Raw genomic sequence first — 24,935 nt, forward strand, 5'->3', positions numbered from 1 at the left:
CCTACAGGGAACATGCACACACTATTCAAACTTTGGATTTTCAGTGGACACATAAAACACCTTTTCTCCATGGCATCCCTGCAGCATATTTGGGGAATGCCAGCTCTGGCACATGGTTGTCCCACGCTGCCCTCACCCTTTCCTGGTGGAGAGCTCCATCACAGGGAGAAAAAGAAGTCTCAGCCCCTTCTGAGACATTTAACACCAGCCGGCAAATTTCATGCTCTTTCAGGGCTTAATCACTGCAGACTCCTAATCCCCCTGGGTTTGGCAGACTACCTAGAAAATAATGTTACTGCCTCACATAAGGCTGAGCTGATCAGACACTATAATGCTGATGAGACCAGTAAAATGCAGTGTTTGCAAAGAGATTCCTTTTCTGGGTAAAATAATTTTATTTTTGCTGCTAATTGTGAGGTCACAGTAAACAGTGCAAAATTGCCCTTCAATACCCCTTTTTCTTTTCACGTTTTATTTCAGTGTTACTATGCTACAGTTTCAGTAGCACAGTTCTTGCAATACTGGACACATTATTATCACAGTATTTTAAGCCTGCATTAAACACACAAAAGGCCTGTTGATACCAACAGCAAGAAACATTAATTTAGTTCCAAGATACAAAATCAAAAAGATAAAAACAGTGTCTAATAAAATAACCAGATATTTTTGAGGAGGGACCCATGCTTATTTTCTGCTGTACTTATAATGGGAATGAGAATTTTGCTTACGGTGTGAAGATATCACACAATACGTATAATAAATCGGTAGAGACTCGGCAGCCTTTGGGTAGTTAATGGCATTTCAGTTTTGCAAGGCAAAAGCATTCCTGTAACAAAGTGTCAGCTATGAGATATTACATGAAGGAATATGATACTGCAAAAGTGACATGGCTGCTGGGGATTATGGCACAGCAATGAGTGTCCTGTTTGACTCAGCTGCTTTTAATCAGAAATAAGTTTGTCTGACATGCCTGTGAATTCATAATTTGTGAAGTTAAAATGGAAAAAAGTCAGTTGCTTCTTCAGGGGGGCAGTCTGAATCTTTCCCAGAAGTGTATTTCTTATTCAGCAGAGTGCTATAAAGCAGCCGATCCTAGCAGCTTCCAGACAATAGATTCTGGTTATTTTATCCTTCCCTTTATGCAGTTTTAAAAAAACATACTAATGCTCTATATAAATGCTGTTGCTCATTATCATGAGGATGATAGCTATTTTAAAAACAAACAGAAAACACATCTTCCAGATTTATTTAAAATATAAAAGGTAAGTATTAAAGACATCTCAGTGAGTACCACTAAAGCAGAAAGAACAATGTTAATCAATTCCACGATTCTAGAGCCGACTTGTTTTTTTTTTTAAACCTTCAACTGAGTGGGGGCTGGAATTTAGAAAACATGAATGTACCTGAACAAGCACCTTCATTTACGACAAGCTTCTCATTCGTAGAATTAAACAGGGAGCCCACGCAAGTGCCATCGAGGTTTGCACTGCTAGAACATATTATGAAAACAAACTGATTTAGAAAGTCCATATTTCCACTAAGATAACAAGTCTATCAGGTTTTCCTGACCGTGCAGCGTATCAGAAAGCACAACACCACCAAAAGAAAATGAAAGAAATCTGCCGGGGTGGTTGTAAGTCATGCAAGCATAAGGCCTGACGGATGAGAGAGACTCTTTGCCATGACCCTTCCCTAGACCTGCTGCCTCCGTCCCTGATGTGAGTAGCTGTATTCTGTCCTAAGATAAATGATTGTCACTGATAAGACGGAATAAATAGACAATCAGCTACCTAATTGAAATTCGGTCTATTCCTCCCCCCCCCCCCCAGTACTGTTTAATCACTGATTGATTGACTGATTGACTGACTGGGTGATTTGAAAGCAGGGTCAGTTTCTGTCTTTGCTATGGGTTATCTTCCTGACAAGGTGGGGGGGGGGGCTCAGCCATAGCTGGAGGCATCTGAGATCTTCTGACCTGTATTAAGATTTGAGAGCCTTGTATTCCTGATTCCCATCATAATGAGCTAGCTAGGTACAAACAATGCTCATTTTCTATACAGATAGATACACTCCACCCTCATTATAAAACTATTTTCAAAAGCCAAGGATATTGAATGTTATAACAGTAATGTCAGCTCTCATGATTTAATCATGAGGCACATGAGTTTTCCGTTTAAATTTGATGTTCTCGTGATCTCAATATTTTTCATGCAAATCTTGTTATTTCTGCATCCTTTCACGCTGTAGCTTAAATTGGTTGTCAATTGCATTGCACTCCTCGAGTGCGGTGCTTCTGAGATTCACCAGTATGATTTTACACATCTATTTATAACTATTACTTTAGCATTTTATCTCTTAAAGATGATGTTATACGTCACCCAAAATCTATTCACTGAGCCAGATGAGTTGGAAGAAATATTTCTTTCATTTTTGGAAAGAGGAATACGGAAAGAGTTTAATTATCAATATTTAAATTAGCCTAGCATAAGACTCCTCAGAAGAACTGAGGAGAGCAAAAGGGCACCAGACCCAACAGAAGAGAAATGCAACATATAGGAAGTTAATTGCAGTGCCGTTTCAAACACGCCTTATAAGAAGGAGAGGAAAAGGCATTTTATCTTTACTATATCTCAAAGCAAGACCGTCTCTGGGGCTTAAATTAGCCACAGTTCCCCTGACTAACTCTTACTTTTGGAAATTCTCTCTCCCTACTCACCCATCCCACTAGCAGTTAGACTCTAGTGCCTTAATCCCCAAATGACGCAGTCTTTATTTTCTGTGAAACTAAGACCACAGCCTATATACCTAAGTCATGGCACTATTTTTTCCTCCTTTTATAGCAAGAAGTTACTAAAGGCCTCTAAGGTTTCACACAGATGCGCACATAAGTTGAGTCTAGCTGCAAATGAGGACAACCAGGACGGATTTGAGTCTCATAACATAACAAAACGAGGTATGTGTGATCTTGCCATCTCTGCCCATTTATCAGCCCTTAAAATAAAAGTTATCAGTCCCCATCAGCCAAATGGGCAGGAGAGTCGAGATTTCCCCGTGTTCTGCAGATCAGAAATGTAAATTAGGACACAAGGCTGCCATATCCGCTCAACTCTCAGATGCTCTGTTTGGTCTGTCGGCTGCCACTCAGCAAATGTGCAGCTCAGTGCCATCTGCAACACATGCTGCTGCTTGCCCAGCCTGCAGAAAGAAAACACAGGAGGGAGCACAAGATATTCTGGAGATTTAGGGATGCAAAAGTCAGGGATTAGAGAGAGAATGGCACAGGTGATGCAAGAGGGGGCTGAGACTAGTGCTGTCAGAGAGAGCACATAAGACACGAATCCATACACACATACAAAAAAAGATGTTTTGGTTTCCCCCACTCACAGAATAACTTCTTATAAAATAGCAGCAGCCCTTAGCCTAGCATGTCAACCTGAGAACTTCCACAACCTTTGCTGTCATATCAGTGATCTTTCCTATTGCTTCTAGATAGCAGTGTGCTGTTCAAATTGATAGCTATTTTGAAAAATCAAACATAAAAAGTCCTACCTCGTTTTTGCTCATCAAGAATACACAAACACAGGCTGCATACTTTTTCATTATTTTAAAGAACTACGCTCTTGTGCAATTAGTACAACTCTAAGTAAAATTATTACTGTACAACACCCATCAGCAGTTATAAATTAACAAAGAAGCTTGCTAAAAGAGTAACAGTTTTATATACATATACACACACAATACATGCATCCCTACAATGTATTGCTCTTTCAGAGCCAACATTTTTCATTAAAAGTACTCTAAATGAATAAAACCATTGATGAAAAAGAGGTCAGAGAAAAAATAAAAAGCAGGAAAATTGCTGAGCATCAGCAAGAAATAAAATACGACTTATTTACATATGGGCCAGAATAATTATTCCATAGACTCCTTTTAGGCTTGTCTAAGCACATTCTTTGTGCAGGTAGAGTGAAAGAAAAGTAGAATACTAAATCAAAGTACACATCAGTAGCTCTGTAGGGGGAGTGTGGAAGGCAGTGTAGGCGTGATTGGATTTTACTCACCTTATACAGGGGGGACAAAGTGACCTGTCACCCACGTGGACTTTCTACTGCACCTCTTTACTGGAGCACATCCAGAAAAATCCATGCCTTTCATTGCAGTTTTGGAAATAAGTTAGGTTAGGAAGCCTAAGCAGCTCAGTTTGTGCCTGGAATAAAAATGCACGAGGTCCAAACATGCAAATACATTTTGAATCACCTCAATTAAAATTATATATTTAGAATAAAGACAACAGCAATTCCTTCCCTACCCCCAACCAATGACAGCACACAAGTTGGATCAGGGCTTCCAGATGTGCAGGCAAAATTGATTTCTGTTGCTCTGACAGGTGCACGCATACATGGGAGGGAGAAGTCCAGGCTTGGGACAGGTCTCTTCTACCACAAAAAGGGAAGATTTAGAGGGAAACAGCAGGAGGGAACCAAGAAGCAGGAGAAAGCCCTGTAAGGGTCAGGCACTAATCCTACTGCCACTGGAGCAAGAAGAGTGGTGGCCCCCTGTCGCTCCTGTCAACACAGGCAGTGCCAGGAGCACATTTGCCTGCACAAGTGGCCCGGCCCCTTTGCCAAGGTGGCAGGACAGCCCACGTACCCTCATGGCTGCACAGCTCTCCCCAGGCTCCACTGGAAGAGGAAGGGAGGTGAACACAGGGCTGCCCTCGTCATTCAGGAAAGAAACAGGACAACAGCAAGGCAACGGAGCGTGACAGAAGAGGGGTTGTCTGCTCAGTGAGATGGGACAATGGCTTATAGAAATCTGTCAGAAATATTATAGGGAAAAGTATAGAGTTATTACCTTTTCTATAGCCCCTAGGATCCTCCGGTGGCAGAACATTTTCAATGATTGTTTCTGTTTGGTGGAATCAATTATCTCCTGATAGGTTCTCCTTCCAAGTTTAAGATTGCATTTAAAACTCATCTGCTTTCTGAATTCTAATTGGGTATGTTTTGAACTGCAGATTTTTTTGGGTGAATATTTCGTTTATGAATCTCTTTATATTTCGAAGTGGTTGCCAAAGCCATTTACGTGTCTGCGTGGTATAAACTGTTCTACATGCAGTATACAATTTAACTTGGAGATCTGATTTATTAAGAATGGTTTGATATGCTATCAAAGTGAGAAACTAAAAGACAAAGCTGAGAAAAATGAAGCTCATTAATGTTTATGTATTTTTAAAATCACACTTGTGCCTGGGAAGCTTGATTTATTATTTCAATAGACATTCAGACATGCTAGAAATAGTATTATTATTAATTTTATTCCAGACAAAGTGAAAATGGGGAAAAGGGGACAATAAAAGATAAAATTGCCCTTTTTATTTGTTCATTGTTGAATCAAGCAGTCTTATATATAACCGATATTATATGTGCATAACAATTCCTTCTGAAGAATTCTTAAACACTTCATAAAATATGAATAAATCCTGAATTACATACTACTGCCTTCCTTACTCAAGCAAATCGCTTTCAAAGTTAGCAGCCATTTGTCTGGTTAATTAGAAAAAAAACAGCTAAATCAGGACCTTAATCTTGGTGAGGACCCCGCGCTGTTCACATAGAGATGTGGCTCATGGGAGATGCTACCATGTGCCCCCCAGCAGTGCCCATCCCTGATGCAGAGCTCTAGCTGAGGTGCATGTGGCATGCACGGGCAAAGCCTCCCCCATCTTCATGCAGGAAGGCAGCCAAGCACATTCCTCTGCTCCATCCCTTTCTTTTGTCAACTCCAGCTCTGCCACCTCCCAGAAAGTACCAGAAGGGGCGTCTGTGTAAGTCTGTTTCTGAAGACCATTGAGAATGAGAACGGATGTGAGCTGAAGCACTCAGCCAGCCTGTAGGCATCAGCTGCAGGGAACGTATCATGCGGCACGCTCATCCATAATTGATGTTGTGGGTGTTTATTTTACAGCTGCCAGTTGTGTGCAAGGACACAGGTACTTGCTGGATAATGTAGAGGGGAAGATTAATATGACAATGGAACGCAAGCTTGGGGGTTGCAATGTCTGAGACATTGTTGGGCCTTAAAATTTTCCAGTTTTGTTGATGAAATCATCCCTAGGCTCTTCACACGCACACACTTCCACCACCCCACTGCCCATGACATGTTACTAGAAAGCCTTTGATGACTTTCAGAAAGACCTGTGCCACCTGCAATTACTGTTCTGCATTGGTACCAGTTCTGCTTGCAGGGTTTGCTCTTTTGCTCCCCTGGCACTCTTGCAGTGCAGTCTGTTCCTAGAAGCCCCATTCCACCCAGACGAATAGAGCCTGCACTTGCATTGCTCAGTGAGCCTCTGCCCATGCAGGTGAAACCTTCATTCAGGGACGATTTGCCCAACACCTTCTAGACTCCAGGAGCAACCAATGCCTCTGCCTCAGCTGGCCTGGTCTCCACCATCATGGCTTTCAGGTGTTACTGCAACACACATAGATAGGATTATAATACAACACAGCATTTAAAAAAATGATTTTTTTTTTTAAAAGTCAAAGCATCATAAATTTCTGTAGTCACAGTGTAGTGCTTAGAAATCACCTTCATTTACATTATTTTTTTTGTTACATAACATTTCTCCATGTAAGTATTTAGCTATAGGTAGCAGATTTGCAAAAAGCAAATGGAAGAGATTCATTGGTGAAGCAAATTATTTTTCTTAACTTCTCTCTTCAGTAGTATGTTGTTTTTCTAATACATCTTTCACTTAAAGGTCTTTTCAAGGTCTGTAGTACAGACATCATAGCATCACACAATCTTTGCAACACCTTCAGGGACAAAGGGACAATTTTTTTGTTTTGTTTTTAATGTGGGATTTGAATCTGAAGATATGTTCCCACAATATCAAATTTCTGTAAGTCAAGCACACTTAGTAAAACTCCTAGAAACCAATGGAAATTTTACCTTTGAGAATCGAACTAATTTTACAGGAAACGCCAACAACTAATTTTTAGCAGCATTAAGCAGTTACAGACAGAACATTTCTGAAAAACACAGGGGCCTATGAACTCTGGGAAGTCCCACCCTTCTGTGAACCCAGCTATTGCACTTTGCTAATTAGTGTGCTGCCTTTCTTTTCAAGAGTACTTCTTATTTTGAACCCTAAATTTGCTTTTTGCCTATCCATATTTGATAATGTGCTATGCACAATATACAGTACTTCATCTCAAAATAACAAGCAGCATAGATGGCACTCTTGTTAGCAAATGTGGTGAAAGAAAAAAAGAATCCTTTTCATGCAGCAGAGCACTAATATTTCTGAATCGTAATTTTCACTTGAAATAAATGTATGGGGGGAAAAAATAAATCAAATTTCCAAGGATATAAAAAGCTCAGAAAACTTTCTTGCTATTTGGATTTAGCACCGTCCCTGCTGTCTGATGTGCCCAACCCCTCAGCTTTCAGGACAGATACCCTTAGCACTCACTAGCTCCCCTTCAGCATTCAGGACCAAATTGCACCACAAGGATCTGACAGTACGGCTGCTTGCCAATTGCAAGGCACTCCAGCACATCTCAAGATGAGATGAAAATCTTCCATGCCACTTCAGTAAGGGATTTATTATTTCCCAGTCCCTTCCTCTATAGCATAATGAGAATAAAAGCTTCTGAGATTCACAGATCTTTCCTGAGGTACCATAATGCATAGAAAACAGCATCCATTTCTTCAAGAAACAACCCAAAGATTTTTACAAAAGGCAAGGGAAAAGGAGCTAATATTAGACAAAGAAAACTTTTCCTGGATTTAAAAAAAAAATGAGCATATGAGATTTCAGGCTTGAAAAAAACGTGTACATCTGTGCTGAGACATGGAACCTCTAAGGTGCTTCATTATTGGCACTTAAAGCTACTTCCAAGAAACACCTGAACTTGAGTAAGCAGTGTGATCAGACAATGCCAGCAAGGGTGGACAGATTTGAAGAGAAGAGCATTACAGATTTGAAATCCATTTTAAAGCTGGAAACTGCATTATAAGCCAACCATTTAAAACCTAAGTATCCCAAAGTACATTGTTATTAATGCTAGAGCTCTGCTATCGGTCACTCAACACTCATCCAGTACGACTGCTCTCAGAAAAAAAGCGGTTTCTGTTTTTAATTATGATAACATTATTATATATAATATATAATCAGTAGATTTAACATACATGATTCCAAACAAACTCTTCTGCATATCCTTTGTCTTAGATTTTATATATATATATTTAAAACAAATGCCTATAGCAACACTTGCTAATAACCACAATTTTCCCTTCCCCAACAGTATGATTCCCAGGACAGAGTCCTTTGCCTCATACATTAAATTTCAGGATGAAGGAGAATATGTTCAGTGGTCACCGCTTTGTTCACATTCCCATTTGGATTACTGCTTGGAAAGCCTGAGCTTTCTGCAGTGTTACTGAGACTGTGAAGTAATTGCCAAAATTCAAAGAAGCCATAAGCTCTTCTGTTTTCCATGTAGCCAAAAATACCTGATAAGCCATTTATGCCTATATGGATCTCATTATGCTCAAGAACTTGCACTGATCTAATTAATAACACTCCTTCCACATAGTGACACTTAAGCAGACACTAAAATTGCTCAAAAATGAGTATGAACACCATCTCACAGATGGAATAAAAGACTTGATGAATTGGTTTGCATAAGACTTCAAAGAGAAGGAAAGAGCAAATTTATGTGATTCACACCCCAGTTATTTTTATTTTACCATCATATTCTTGTCTGTAAAGATATCTACACATATGTGTTACACAAAAACACACGTGTCAATAAGGATCATATAAGTCAAAAGTACGTTCCAGAAAAATATTGTTTTTAAATGAACTAATAAATGTGTATTCATGTTATGCCTCAAACTGCAGGCATAAGAAGTGTTATTCTGTAATTAAATATCTCATGGCAGGAGTGAAATGCAGTCATCTGAGTATACCAGATGTTGCTGCTCCACACCCTCAGCTTTGACTTCCCAGCATGCACCATATATTCAGACTGTTTCCTCAAATACTAATGGAAGCAGAAGAACAGAAAAAGGTACAGCCAGAAGTTACCTTTCACAAGTTGGAGTGCTGAAAGGCATCTTCAGGACAGAGATGAATTCCTCCAGAAGGATAGAGCATGTGTTTTTGTCCACTAAACCACATTTCTACAAGCATATGGAGTGACAGAGGAGCCAGTTTCTTCACATTGGCATGTCCATATTAGTAGCAGCAATCACCTATTAATTATTTTCATGCTTTATATGATGTTAGAAGATTAGCAGTCTTCAGCATATCCCAATTGTCACTTCATATTGGGAAAGGTTTAAAGAAAGCAAGCTAATTCACCAACACATTTTGGGACATTCTCCTACCCACCCGGAAGGCAGGAATGGGCGTAGCTTGTGGAAACCTCTGACCCAGTCAAAGAATCTTTGTAGTTAGAAAGGTTTCAAGCACATAACAAAGGCAAAACAACAACTCCGTAGCTCCAGAGAATGGACTTAATTCCCCACCTACGTGACTACTGAGCTGATACAACCTTTACTCTCACACAAATATTTGCCTGTAGCTTCCAAACATCACTTCATTTATTCAGTCAATTCATCGACTTGGGTCAGGTTCAGACATAAACATGTGTCCAATACCCACATTGCTAATATGCTTAAAAGAAAGTAATGAACGCTGTACTTCCACAGAGGTAAAATGAACGCAAACCCTCCCAAAATAACTGTACGCACTTGAGCAAGAGCAATGCTCTGAGCAGCAATAATCCATCTTTCCTGTTGGCAAAATATTCCACCAGTCTATCAAATTTTTAGTTTTGTACTTTGCTGTCTTCTCATGCATAATGCACAAACACTTGGATTCCAGGTGGACATCCAAATCATTTCATGTTTTTAAGCCATAATTTTGGATTTCTTAAATAAGCTGCTCATTATGGACGTTTTTAAAACGTTATTTGGAGACTTACAATAAACTCCAGGGCATATTTTTTAAATTCAGAACTTAAGTTGGTCTCACAAAGCATCCCTTTAAAACTTAGCATACACAAACTAAATGTGCACACAAAAATATACAAATAATTACCTGTTTTGTAACTAAGTATTTTGTACATACAGAAAGAACATTTGTCCACATTTTGTAGGGGAAGTTTCAGATATGAAGTTAAAAATGTATTGGCATACTGAATTTTAGCTTGGTCTTCAGTTAATTAGTCATGACCTGTGTTATTCCTGTCCATTAAAAGGAATCAGTATCATCTTGAAAATACAGAGGAAGCAAGAACTAGTGTAACTTGAGGTACTTATGTGCTTTTTCAACATTAGTTTGCAAACATGTTCCTGCCCTTCGTGCCCATCACAAAGCTTTGTGACTTGTGGCTGTAGTTAGACTGCATACCATTGGTACTTAATTCACACATCCTCTTCCCCAGCTATATAGGCACCCAGAACCTAGCAGTGACAATTGGAAATCCACCAGAATAACTGCTGAAGTGCAGTACCACAGCACTTGTGACACGCACACGGGGCATCTAAGGGGGAGATCTGCCTATCGTCATCTTAAATCTAGACAAAAGACTGTTTGATATAGTAGACCATTGAACTACAGAAATCATGACTTTCAAATGCAAGTATTCTGCCTTAAAAAGAGAAGGCAGAGAAACAGGAAGGGAAAAACGTCCCTACCTCCTGCTAAGCAAAATATGCCTTTGAGAACAATCTGCAACATGTAGTTTGAGGTTCTGGTTTTCATGTTCCAAATTCAACTTGAGAGGGACTCAAGCCGTCATCAGAAGAGTGCATTAAAGAGTTCTGCTCTCTGAAGGAGTTCATTTTTGTGCCTATGGATCTTCAACCCCTTTGCACTCCAATAGTACATTTACTGAACTGAAACCTATACCAGTTTCAACAGATATTGCAGAGCAAGACTCAGCAAGAAGCAATGTTTGCAGCCATCAGGGAATTAGAGAGAAGACTAACTACTAAACTGGGCTGAGACTGCAAGTTTTAACTAAAAATATCAGAGACAAATCATGGTTTTGGGGGCTTGCAAACACAAATTGAACATCAAGGGACAAGATTAAAAAAGCAAAGCTTTTTTTTTTCCCCATTTTTGTTTTAAATGGAGAAACAAGGAATTCCTGATGTGGCATTTCCTCCTTGGACCAAGTCATAAATCATGTAGATCTTAGACTGAAACAATACCTTTGCTACTCTTTGAAACAATGGTGTTTTCCCAAAGTGTTGCCTCACAGTTTGTTTCACATATTAGTATAACACAAAGATTATGCCAGTCTTTACTACAGTCAGATTTACATTCCTAGTCTTTCACTTGAGCTTTCTCTCTTCCAGCACGCACTCCTTCCATCTTACTTCCTTCAATTAATGCACCTGACATGAATCCACAGAAAAAGCACAAAAAGAGCTAACTCTAAAATACAGCCAGAACTTGAAGCTCATGTATTGCCTGCCTCTTTATCATTCCTCTCTTGCATCACTTAAACACTCATGGGGACCAGATCAGGTACCTTTTTTTTAAAAAAAAAAAAAAAAAAAAGTGCCCAAAAACAATTGGTTCCAACTGCTCCTTTGGCACTAATATAGTCTTCTACTTGCTGAAATATCTGAAAAATAACATTTTCAGAAACAACAACAATTGGCAATTGAGTAGAAGTTTCTTTAAAGGCTTTTTTAAAATAACAAAAAAACTTATCCTGAATTATATATATTTGGTACTTTTAGTGTCATAAATACTTTTTTTTTTTAAATAAAAACAGAGTTAATCACAATAATAATAATTAATAACCATCACAATAACAATTATCTACTGTAAACTCAGCCTCAGTAAGGAAAGGCAAAGCCAGTCGTTGAACTCCTACATTGCAACACTTTGCATCTGTGCATCTAGAGATAGCATATTGACCTCATCCAGTTTATGTCTTGTGCTTGAAAAAAATGAAAGATTCAAAGTCAATGCCACTGCTACCTTGGTCTTTTGGCATAACAGCACCCAGAAGTTGTTTCCATTACCAATACCCCCATTTAAATTCTCTTGAAGAGACCTACAGCTGCTAAAGGATCTAGATAGGTCTCAGAAAATGCACACCACGGATTTATGCCCTGAAATTACATTAGAAAGACATTTAAATTAGAATGGTAAAAGTATAGTATTGAAGGGTTTTTTTTGTGTACCTCAGTTATGATTAGGCAGTCAGTTGATTACCAAACTTATCTGTGAACTTGAAAGAGAAGTGCTCAGTTTGATTGAGTTCTTGTCCTGTACTGTTAAAAAGATCTACTACAAAATGGCATTAGAGTTTTCACACTCATGTTACTCTACTACATCACCTATACACATACAACAATATTCACAATTTGACCATTATTCTATGATGCACACATTTTGTGTACTTACATACATACATACGCTGCCATAGCTGTGTCTGGAGTTTCAAGGACATGCTATTGTTCTTAGTTACCTTCTCCAGCTAGATAATCTTGTGCAAAAAAAGCTGCCAAGCATTTTCAGGACAGAATAGCATATACCTAGCCTTGTTATAAGAAATTTTAAGATATAAAGCATGGGAACATCCACCACAACTTCTTTCTTTTGCTCTCTGAAAAATACCAACAATTTCAGAGTCAGCAAAATGCTGAGTGGCAACAGAAAAGGTGGGCTGGAAGAGAGGGCTCATTGTGTTATCCAATTATAATAACTAGTTAGAATTACACATTATGCATTTAAATTGATTAGTTACACACATTTATTATAGGCAACTGTTTCTCCCCCCCCCCCCCCCTTTTTTTTCAGTTGCATATCAGCATTTGCTGACAAGAGAAGTGTCAAAGAAAGCTGAGTTGGACAATAAAGAATTATTCTGCAGGGACAAGAGAAAAACATGGAAGGCACCAAATGCAGCAGGAGAAGGGCTAAGATATATGATGGTGAGGGAGCCATGGCAGCTGGAAAGGAGCTGGAAGGAAACAGGATGCAGGATCAAAACATAAGAAGTGGAAAGAGCAAGAGCAGAAACTTTTTCCTCAGTGTTAGGAGAGCAATGGTGAAAGAAGGGGAGATCTGCACATTTCTGCTGACCACTTCCAATCTGAAACCTCCTTTTTTCTTAATGGTTCCAGTAGCACAAAAGACTTAAAAGCCTTGCCTAGAGGAGCTCTGGCATTAAAAGAATATAAAAATAGCGCAATGATTCGGAGTAGGAGCCCTGCAAAACAAGTAACAATGAGGCAACAATAGTTCTGCTGGCTGACCCAGCGCACCTAAAGAAAAATAATCTATTCTATTTTAAACAAATAAGAAGTTTATGCATTTTAGAACCTTTTCTCACCTTACATTCTCTTATTAAGGTGAAGTATTATTTTCCTAGTAAGGTAACTCATAATTAAACTGATGCCACAATCTTTTCTCCCCCAGTATTACCCTAATGTAATGAATTCCTTTAATATTGTCTTTTGCTCTAAGGGCACTGATCAGGTATCATCTTGACCGCCTTTAGTGTTTCAAAGGCTATCCTCAAAATAAGACCCCTGTTCACAGATGGTTTCAACATCTTTATGTATCGAGACCTTAAATGACCTTTTCTCTTTTCAGAGAAAAATAGCAACAACAAAGCACACTTAAAACATTTGTGGCATTCCACTTTGTTATACTGTGGGTGCCATGCAAACCTGAAGTGCCTTATCCTCCCTCAAAAGTTCTCCTCGCCTTTGGCTGATTTGGTCTCTGTTCAATTGGCATATGAGATGGATCATTACAAAGAGCTGTGCTCTGGGGCTCTTCAAAGCACAGTAATGTTTCTGTCTTTATGACTCTTGTCTCTCAAATCTTTTATATATGGATTTTCTCTCCCTACAAATTAAGGACAAATCTAACATTTGGGTTTAATTTTTTTCCCCTCAAATTGACATCCTCAGTTTTATGATGTGATTTTATTTTATAGTTGCATATAGTACTTTTCTAAAGCCAGTTGTATGTTTTGTAGGACATATACTGATCCCATTATCACAGAAGCGCAAACTAGTAGAAGACATGGGGGGGGGGGGGGGTATCTGTGTGAAATCAGTAAACATCCATTCTTATCAGACCAATTTTGTCCTTCTTTTTCACTTTCCACAGCAGATTACCAGTTTTTTCAACACTTTAGAAGTTTGTAGTAAGAGCAGATGAACAATCAGCTGAATCTATCATCCTGTCACCAGAGAAGGCACTGTAATGTACCAAGGGCTACCTAAGGATTATATGAGCTAGCTTACTTGAACACCAATATTTCACTGCAGCTGCACAGAAGACAGAGCCTAGCTTGCCCTGCTGCTTGGTAGGTTTATGGAAGGGTGTGGATACAGGTAGATAAGCTAGCCTTTTAGTTATTCTTGGGCAGGTGACTGGTCCACATCAACCAATGAGTAACCACTGTAAATGTACAGATCAGTGAGTATCTAATGCTCTTTGCCCCATGTAAACTGAAGAAGTGGTCTGTGTTGTTGTGCATGTGTGACATCTTGCATCATGCACTCATGATCTTGACTTTAGTCTCAGAAATAAAGGGTCAATTTTGTAAGCAGAGTTGCCGCATAAGCTTTGCTTCTCAAACAACCCGGTATACATGATGTTTCTAAAGGCTTGTTGGTAGCCTTACAAACATTTCTGGACCACGGTTGCAGCGTGTGTTCTAGAGACACGAGCAGCTCCTCTCCTCTTAACGTTACACAGATTTTTGTTTTCAAATGAGAACTGACCCAAAGCAAAGCCGCTTACTTCCGGGGCTGTAAGCTTCATGTGAGCTCATGTTCCTTAGATTAGGTCATGATAAGGGGCAAAACTTCGCAGAGTTGCAAGGGATAGTCGGGACCACAGGAGATGGATGCAATAACTCAGGAAAACAACATGAAGGAAAACCTGTTGATAGGATTACTAGCAGCTTTCACTTCACAGCCTCTAAAGCATCATCATGTTACAAAACACACAATCATGGGATCTTATGTACTGATGCTCTGGAGATAAAATCTGTAAATACTATCCCTCAAAATTGATAATTACAGAAACATCTATAGAACAAAGTGACAAAAACATGTAACAGGAATACATATTCATGACTAACATCCACAACAACTATTTATTTTCATATATCACTCTCTTACCACTGCTACATTTGCTGTATTGGTAATTATTGATAAAGCTGTGTGCTATTTATTCTGGCAAGGTCGTTAGCTACTTATTCTTCTACTTTATTTTATTGGATGTATTAGCCGGACTTTTTCCCTCCATTCACAGTCCTTCTTTCTAGGAATTAGGACATACAGACCCATCCCATCAGACACTGAGCAGCCACCCCCAAGTTTGCATATTAGTTGTATACCTTAGGTATATAGTAATATATGAATTAACACAAAAAGGAGAAACAAAAGGGGGAAAAAAGCTGTGCAGAATTACCAAAAAAAAAAACAACAAAAAAAAACAGAAAACAAAACTTATCTGTGGAAAGAAAAGCAGGTTTTTGTTTGTTTTGTAAAGTTTCCACCACTCATGCTGTAGGGGAGACCCCACCTGCTGTTAGAGCAGCAGCACAGGTCCCTGGCCACCCACTGCTTTGCCCTGCCAGCTACCAAGCCGCAGAGTTACTCAGTAAGAGAACTATTTGCACTTGTATTACTGCCTCAGAAACTCCTCAAACACCCTCCCATTGCCATTGCTGTCACCAGTTTGCTGGCAGATCAGTTACTCCTGTCTTTACTGAGGATAGTAGGAACATTGCTGTTGGTGAGCGTTCTTTACCTCGAGGCCCGTTGTGCCACGAAAGCAGTATGTCCCAGCCTAAACAACTGTTAGACAGCAAAAAGCATAGTTAGGAAAACACTTTGCAAAGATTACAGCCTAATCTACACCAATGATAAGGTACCCATTGCAAAAATATATAAAAAAGTCAACCATGATCTTTTATTTTATGGCTCTTAATCCATGTTCGAGTTCATTGCTACAGCCTTGCTGTGCCCTAATGGGGACTTCTACACATGAGCAGATTCTATGAAATCAAGAGTAATTAAGCTAATGGGACTGCTAGAAGTAGCTGTAGAGCAGTAGTAGTATAAGAATTACCTATAAACCATGCATTTCCATGTCATTCCATAAGTTACTTGCTCCCAAATGAAAATTGTCAGTCTGTGTTTGTTTATGTTTTGGAGCAGAAAATAATTTGTTTCATTTCTGATGCAAACACTTCCCTAGAAAGAAAAAAAACATTTACTTGTTTTAATTGACCCTGACTTGAAATCAGCATGGGATTTGTTTGTTGGCCAAAAACATTTCAACAATGCTTGTGATTGCAGAGCTAGCTAACTGTTTTTAATTTTAAAAGAGTTTCCAATTCTGTACAGTTTCCTTAAAGAGAAGAAAACACAAAAAATCAACCATCAACAACAAAAAATTACACACTCCTGCCCTCCAAGTCCAAATTCTTTAAAAAGCCTAGTTTGCCATTGCCTTCAATAAACCTGTTCAACTGAACCCCAAAACTGCATCTAATAGCAAATATTTTACTGCATAGTACACCCAATAGTTTTCTGATATTAGAAGATACACCACTCATGTGGAGAGTACTTTTGTACTGCAGGATGCAGGTGGGGGAGGAAAAAAAAAACACACCTTGGCAAATCAAGTCCACCAAATAGACTCATCAATTCTAATTGGCTCTGCTGTGCATATAGCAAGTAGTGCAACTGCGTGCTATTGCTCTCTAAGGGCTATTTATATACTGCGACACATTGAAATACTCTGCTGGAAGAGGAAGGAGTCTGTAACAGCAAAGCCTGGTTTCACAAGTCAGCTCTTGTCTTGCTTTGTTAGCATCAGGGAAATCTAAGAAGGACCGACACCTTTATGTGATGCAGAGAATTAGGATCAAAGCAATCCTTCCGCAATCTGACATTGTTTTGCACTCTGAAGTACATTGACCCTTTTAAATTTGTTTACTATTTTGACCTTTTTAAATTGAGACCTTACTATTTTTTCCCCCATTGACAGTAAAGCACAGACAAAATTGCAAACTAGGCATAAACTGGTCAAAGATTCATTAAGAACAAGACAAATAACATATCAAGTTAAATGTACAACACCATTAGATGGTTTAAAGGGTTGCTTCAGTAAATTGAACCTCACACTACACTGCAGAACTGAGACTTAATAGAGAGTAAGAAGTCAGAGCAAGTCAGGTTTTGTATAACTAACGCTTCTGTATTTGAGATATTCCATACTAATATCACAAATTAACATCCAATCCTTACAATGCCACATTGCAGCTATGAGAACAGGGGGGAGATGGGGTGTGTGTAAGCAATGAGACACGTGTTTAAAAGCTTCACTATGGGTCAAGGTTTGAGAGGACTTTAATACTGCTACTAATCACCACATCATCCCTATCAAACACGTGGACATAAAGTTACAGCTTGGCCATAGCATAGCCGCAACATGGTCAGTGGCGATCAGAAAGAAAGGGCTGCTATCTGCTATAGAAGACCATTTCTCCCATTCTAGGAAATGAGAAGGTGGGTGCCAGTGTTAGCTTTCTGTAGTCAGTATGCATAGATGGAAGTGGGGAGGAATGTCAGATTAGAGTTCCTTACAAGTAATTTAAGGAAGGTTAAAAAAAAGTATAGGTACCTCAGGATAATCCTGCCATCTGTCTGCATGCTGGTGCAAAGCAGCAATACTATTCAGCAGCACAGTCATCATCTCAATATTTTTGTTCCCTGTCCCCTTTTCTGAGAGGTAACTACCAAGACTGCAGCGTGCCCAATAGGGAAGATCCCCATCAGACAAACAAATACAGAGCACACAATCCCCAAGCCACCATTTACTGAAGTGCAATCAAAGATCTGCAAATCGCAATATGATAAATTCATTTTGAGTACTGCTCCAGCCTCCCAAAGGTTAAATCAAATTTGAGAGTTTATAGTGGACATATAATGTCACGGTCAATCATCTAGGCCAGTTCTACTTTGGCTGTGGGATCGGTCCAGATAACATCCAAAGGTCCTTCCAGCCTAAATTACTTTATGTATCACCCATTTATGCCTTGCCTAACACCACAAAGGAGACAGAGCATCAGTCCTCCTCCCTTCTTTTATAACACAGCTGAAATAAGCCAGCTACATTTGCATCCACTACTAGTTTAAATACTAAGCTCACCCTTGAGAACATTTTTATAAGTCTCCCAACATACCTCCCCAAATTCAAAATAGGTAAAGAAATACATGTTGCATACTTTTTACAGACATTTTAGAAAAAAATGTCTTCAAATTACTTAAATCCTGAGAGTTTCCAATAGAAAAAGTGATGGAAACAGCACTTTTTAATGAGATGGACAGCAATGACTTCAAAGGGCTTTGCATTCAAGCAGAGGGCTTCTGCATACCAAGAGGGGATGATTATGGTATGTCTGACTTCTGTAAACTCAAGCAAGTTTTCTGATTGCTCTTATTTCTATTAATGCAACTTGTCCTCATGACTTTGTGCAGGAATGATTATAATTTGGAGACAAACAGGCTTAGAATAGCAGGTCACACTGCTTTCCTCCCTATTAATACAACCTTAAAAAAAACAACTCGCATTTTGCTTATACTGTTCTGTGTTTGCCTGCAGTGAGATTACACACTCCAGCGTTTTCTGTCCTAGGTTTCTTTGGCTACTGGCACAGTGGCCACCTGCATCCCCTCAGGATCATGACTTCCAGCACAGCACATGTCCAGCAGCAGCCTGGCAGTTCGTACATGGGATCCTCAGAGCCCCAGGCACAGCCGTACCATAGCACACAAACTAGGTGTTTGAGTGGCTGTGCAGCACAGCGTGATGCTGAAACTGCCCGGGGCTGAGACACTTGTGGGTCTGGAAGCAGGAAGCTCTGTGCAGACATAAAGCTTATGGGGCTAGGTGTAATGCCATGCTAACACAGTTACCATACTTCCTGGACTCGAGCAGGTATTGCCACACACAGCTGTGCACAGACTGCACAGGTATGTGCATGTAAGGGCACAGGCATGCATATGCATGCACCAAACCCTTACAACTAGCCCAAGGCTTCTTTTGCAGGTCTCTAGTACACATTGAAGAAAAGCACTATGAACCTCTTTAGAAAATGTGATTTTTTCAAGGTGTTACCTTTTGATATTTAAGGACGAATCAATCAAAGCAAAATATCAGACTGCATGATATATACCTAGCATAAATGAAAATATTATGAAAGAAGACACTGTTGTTTTAGGAAATGACTGACAGGAAAAAAATTGTGACAGGCAGGTGACTGAAATTCTTTTGAATTAAGTAGTGTTAACTATGTCAATATCAGCATTCCTCTAACCAGAGAGTAAGGATTCATATTAGAGAGAGAGAGAGCCCCGCTGAAGACCACAGTCATCCTAGATCTATGAAGTTACAAAACCAACACCAATGGAAGATAAAAGGCTTTTATGGTAACATCACTCAGAGCAAGGCTTTCAGTAAAATAACAGTCTTCAGGAGATAACTGCAGACAGAGCACAGGGAGGGGGGAAAAACATGAAGTCCGAACAAAGTGAATAAGATTCTTCTAATGCTAATAGAGCTTTAAAAGATTTGTGGAGGTATTTTTAGTGGAGGATATCCTCTTACACTTGCAAAATCTGCTTGAACCACTCTGACCAGTCACACCTCTCGTCATTTTACTCATTTCTCCAACTCTGGGGATGTACAAATAATCAGTGTTATGAGAGGAAAAATGACAAAATAGATATGTTTAAGATGAGAACTGCAGAAGAGTCACATACATACACCGATGTGCATTCAAAATGAATATTAAAACAATATTGAATAAGTGGGGTGTTAAGTCTATTTTAGCCATGTCTTTACTAAAATTTTAAACGCTTGCTTCATTTTAGCAGGATATTTTTCAAAATCCAGTGGCAAACTCGCAACCTTTTACTATCAATTAGAGGTTATACTAGCCATTGGTCAAAAAGAGAGGAGTAATATTATTTACATACTGACAACACAGCTTCAGCTTATCCACAGAGGCACACAACACACATCACTGAAATATTGGACAGTCAACTGAGCTATAGGAAGAGAAGAGCAAACACCAGTTACACCACTTGAAATCTGGCATAGCAAAAACCTATGCATGCTTATTTTTAGTTGGTCCAAAACTGGCTTTATTTTGTCACTTAATCAGAAGCTGCTTTATGCAATTTTGGTCAACTTCTTCAACCTTACTTCAAAAAGGTTTCTAAAAAAAAAAATATCAAAACAACAACAGAGTTTGATCAAACATCATCTTTTAAGGGGTGAAACATCAACAATGCATCCACTGAAGCAAATGAGGGAAAAAATGCATAAGAATGCCTAAGCAGTAGAAAAAGCCCCCCAAAAAGCCTTCCAGATTTTCTTTCCTTTAACAGATGCAAGGAAAACATTAGATGTACAAACTGATCAGACTGTGCCAAACACGACTCCTCTGCTATAACAGCATGGATCCAGCACACTTCAGTTGACACCTATTGTGTGACACCCTATTTAATCCTGCTGGGCTGAGAATTTGCAGCTTCTACGGGAAGTTGCAGCCTGAGCTATCAGAAATGGCAGGCTGGGGGAGGTCCACAAAGTCCTGGAAGCAGCTTTGTGCAGCTGGCGTATTTCAGCTCAGCAATAACTGTTTAGAGTCAAGTACCCAGAATGTCTTGCACTACTCCCCAGTCCCAGTTCAGAATCTATTTAGAGGTGAATCTCAAGAAAAAGGGAGTTTGCTGTCTATAGCTGAAGGCAAAATCCCCAGCTCCCCCTGATGAGTATGCAAACTTGATGTGAATATCAAGTAGAAAGAACTGCTTATATTAATTTTGCACCAGCAAAACACTAGTAAGGGAAAAGCCTGCAAACACTACCATTTCCCATCCCTGTGTCACATACACACTGACACCTGCTATTTCCACCTCCTGTACTGTGATTTTAATTATGTGTGGGACAAACAATTCGTCGGGACGGAAATTCCAGAGTCCACATACCTGTGATTTTTGTAGGGAGAAACATTCATTCTTCACTGCGATGTCAGGGGGATACGTCATTACATCAGAAGCAAATCCTCATCATTTTCTTTGACTGTTTTCAAGTGTACCTGCAGGAAGGTAAAAAAAAAATCTTAACAGTTGTAACAGTTTCCGTACACTAACCACTGTAAGAATAGTAATGATCTTGGCTCATATTTTGTCAGCAAGGGCAAATTTCCTTTAAAGAAATAGCTAATTACGTCTGTTTCAGATCTCTAAATTCCCTCAAGGTTGCATTTTAATGAGATTCAAAAGACTTGCCAAAATCAAGTTGAAAGCACATTTGGCATTTTTAAATATGCATTCAGATAAACTTGATAAATCTGTTGATATGCTGTTATCTATCACTCTCTAAGATACCCCAACATGTTATTCTTTACACAAAACCTGCCATCAAACATGCTGCACCTTTAGTAGAAAAAAGTAATGCATTCATCAGGGACTAGCAATATAATCATGTTAAAAGAAAAACAAGGAATAAAAAGTCAAATAAAAATGCAACAGAGGGAAGATGCAATGAATCCTATCTTGCATGGATTGAAACCTCACTTGTCGTGTTATCAGAGCAGTGTCATGACAGAATTATCTGCTATATAAAAGTTTTTTTTTTTTTTTTTTTTTTAAAGGGGGGAGGACCACTACCATACTTAGAGAAGTGCTGAGGTTACCTTGATGGTACAAGTATGTACTTCTATGCTGAAAGCTGTCTTTCTGCAACAGCATCTTTACATTCAGCAGAATTGCATAGCCATTCATATCACACACAGCGCTTTACTGGATTTTTGTTCTTATTAGCTCTGTGCAAATGACTGAGAGGGGAGTGAGGGTGCTGAATCCTATCCCTCCTTGAGCATTGTTTACCAGGTCCCTCACTAACTCCCAATCAGTTCCACTTCTGCAATTCTGCTGAAGGCAATGAGTTTCCACAGGTATTGCCACACACCACAATTAGAAAGCAGTTTCAGTTCAATGAGGCTTTATTGGCTTGACAAGGCATACAGGGCTTATAAGTGTGTAAGAAAAGGCAGAACATTCCCAGCTCTGTCAAAAATCAAGTTATATCCATCAAGGAGAAAGCCACTTCTTGAGCATGAGCTTTGGTATCCTATGCTGTCTGTCAACATCTGCAGTGCACTGGAACTAGCAGACCGCACTTGGTGTATTTGTGTGCATTTAATGTGCTTCATATTCCTGTTTCCTGTTCAAGGTCTCAGCTAGAAGAGCTGCAACATGACAGCTGGTTCTGTATTCCTTAAGCACATCTATTTCATGCTTCTTTTTTTAAGCAACAGTGTTCATTGTATTCTGTCACTTTTTTCTTGCTTTGTAATAACCCGTATGAGAAGTGGTAACAAAAAAAAATACTGTTATGTCTCTGTATTTTGGTTAGCAAAGCAGATCATTTCAGCAACCTGCCTGAAAGTTTGCTGTTGCACTCCAGCACTCCCCTAATGTCAATGACAAGCCTAGGGCTCTCAAAAGGAAAATCAACATCTCAGCTGGGCTGTCTATGGGATTTTTGCTTTCCAATAACAGGTATCTCCTTCCTATGAATGGAAGCCAAGGATTGTCATAGGCAAAAGCTACCATGCTGTGTAAAATGCAGAACTTCACATATGACTCAGGGCTTCAGGAAAACTGTTGTACCTGACTGTGAACATAGGTTTTCACTTTCAGAGTGTTTAAACCTGGTTTTCATGCCCAATTTTACATGGAGATTTTAGGATATGGATTTAAATGTTGCTAAAGTCATAATTCCCCCTTCTGTATGTTTTATTCACTGTATTAAAAGGTATGCTAGATAACTGTTATGCTTCATAGGCCTGTGAAACATCCACATGCTTACTGAGAACTTTGAACATTCAAATGCTTTGATAATCGGGTATGTTTAGTATTGGCTCATTCACACTAAGTAGACAAGTACGGTATCCTTCATTGGATATCTATTTAAGTGAAGTTTTTACCATTTCAGCTCCCCCACATATTGTCTTTCTTGGTTGATCTAGATCCTTCTAGAAACATGATTTTCCCCAACAGTTCCTTGAATGAAATTTGGCAACTGCATAAGTACTAGTCAGGTTGTCACTTAAATCCTTATTTTATTTTATTTTTTTGTTCTTGACTTCATCTCTTCCTCTACCAATCTTCCATATAAATAAAGCTAAATTGAAGTTACTCTACCCCATGCTTCTTAGTTCACTGAATTAATCAGATGAAAATATTCTCCATATGATAATTAGCATCACATAATATCATAGATTATCTCCAGCTGTATCGTTGTTATCTCACTGAGGTCTTTGCCCACTGGCCAATCTTGCAGATAGTTGTCTTCTAAACCCTTTAAGCAACCCATCCCCTCCTTCCCTCGGGTTTATCTGACCTTGTAGTTAAACACTAGGACAACTCCTCTCTGCCAGCTGCCCCATCACCTGCTTCAGATGAGGTTCTTCTATGAAGTTTATTCCTACAAGATGATTCCCTCAAAGATCTCTCTGCCCTCATACTTTCTTCTAAATTAACATTTTTATTTTTTTCCCACCTTTGCCACCATTTTTACATCTTCTCAATTTTTATTTTGTGATAGCCTCCAGACTAGCTTTATGTAAAGCCCTTTTATAAAGGTACATCTTATTATTGTTTATTTCATTCATTTTCATATACTTAAGAAAACATTTAAATACACATTTATTTAAACCCTGGACGCTTGCTCTTCAAAAAGCAGACTTACGTGTCCATACCGCAGACACTAATGATCTGCATCAAAATATAAGCAGAGAGGCTTTGACCAGGTTTCGTGGAGTTCTATGTTTCTTATAGTCATTCTTAGTTGCATTCAATCATTGCAATATTATAGTTTGTATCAATGGAGGAAGGGGACACTGACTTTCAGCAAGGTAAACCTTATTTTTAGAGCTAAGTAGAGCCAGAATAGCTTCTGGTTCAATGCTCATGAATTCAAATTCAGGTTCCAATGGTTCTCTCCCTAAAACCTTAGAAAAATAATTTTACTTTTTCCTTTGTAAGACAGTTATTGCATTTTTATACTAGAAGAATTAGATGTTTTAAGGCATAAGCCATCATTTTATAAAATTAGGGCATCTCCACAGCAAAGGTGATCTCTCTCACTTGTTTCTTCATCTCCCGCAAATCCCCAAGCCCCATATGCCATCAAAATGCATGATAAAAGGAGAATGGGTGTGTGGAGAGAGGTTTCTAAGTCTGACAAAACAGAAGCCAAGAAGACAATAGTTGAGCAGATAAGTTACCCTTCCAGAAAAAACAAAAACACAACAAACAAAACCACTAAAAAAAAAAAAACAAACTACTTTTGACTAATTAAAGAACAAAAAAGGATTTCCTTTCCATAGGGAATGTATTGATAAGCCTCTTCAAAAGCCAAAGTTATACATTACAATTGCTCCTCTGCACAGACCATTACCAGAGGAGAAAGGAAGAAAAAAGCTTATTAAAAACATAACTCAGGAAAACAAACCCAGCCAGGCTTACCTGCATGCACTAGCACAGCTCCTGACCCAACCAGCTGCCAGCCTACTCTGACTGCCCAGAACTCCAACAACAACCCCAACCCAGCTGGCCTGATGGAAGCAGCCTCTAGTACTACCCATCCCACTCCAACAGCTCCTGTCAGTTATCTCATCACAGGCATGTGAGGGATGGAAAATATCAACCCAGTTTCCTCCTTAGAGGAATAAAGGGTTTATAAAGTTCCCAGCAAGAAATTGTTTTCTTGCAATTACATTTCAGAAAATGTTAAAAATTTCTTCCAAATTAAATGATGCTTAAGATTAAAAAAGAAGACA

The 24,935-nt window shown here is 39.1% G+C and overlaps 1 long non-coding RNA gene across 2 annotated transcripts; it reads right to left on the reverse strand.

The window, feature by feature from the left end:
* Positions 1-306: 306 nt before the first annotated feature.
* Positions 307-24,729, reverse strand: LOC106040211 (uncharacterized). Of its 2 annotated transcripts, none has more exons than XR_010833151.1 (3): positions 24,622-24,729; positions 21,073-21,182; positions 307-3,195 (listed from the first exon to the last, which is right to left on the reverse strand). It is a non-coding gene; the product is annotated as an uncharacterized lncRNA (long non-coding RNA). The 2 variants fall into 2 exon arrangements; XR_001209765.3 differs by lacking the exon at positions 307-3,195 and adding an exon at positions 5,254-6,474.
* Positions 24,730-24,935: the final 206 nt, after the last annotated feature.

This window comes from Anser cygnoides, chromosome 1 (genome assembly GCF_040182565.1).
Source record: "Anser cygnoides isolate HZ-2024a breed goose chromosome 1, Taihu_goose_T2T_genome, whole genome shotgun sequence".
NCBI lineage: Eukaryota > Metazoa > Chordata > Aves > Anseriformes > Anatidae > Anser > Anser cygnoides.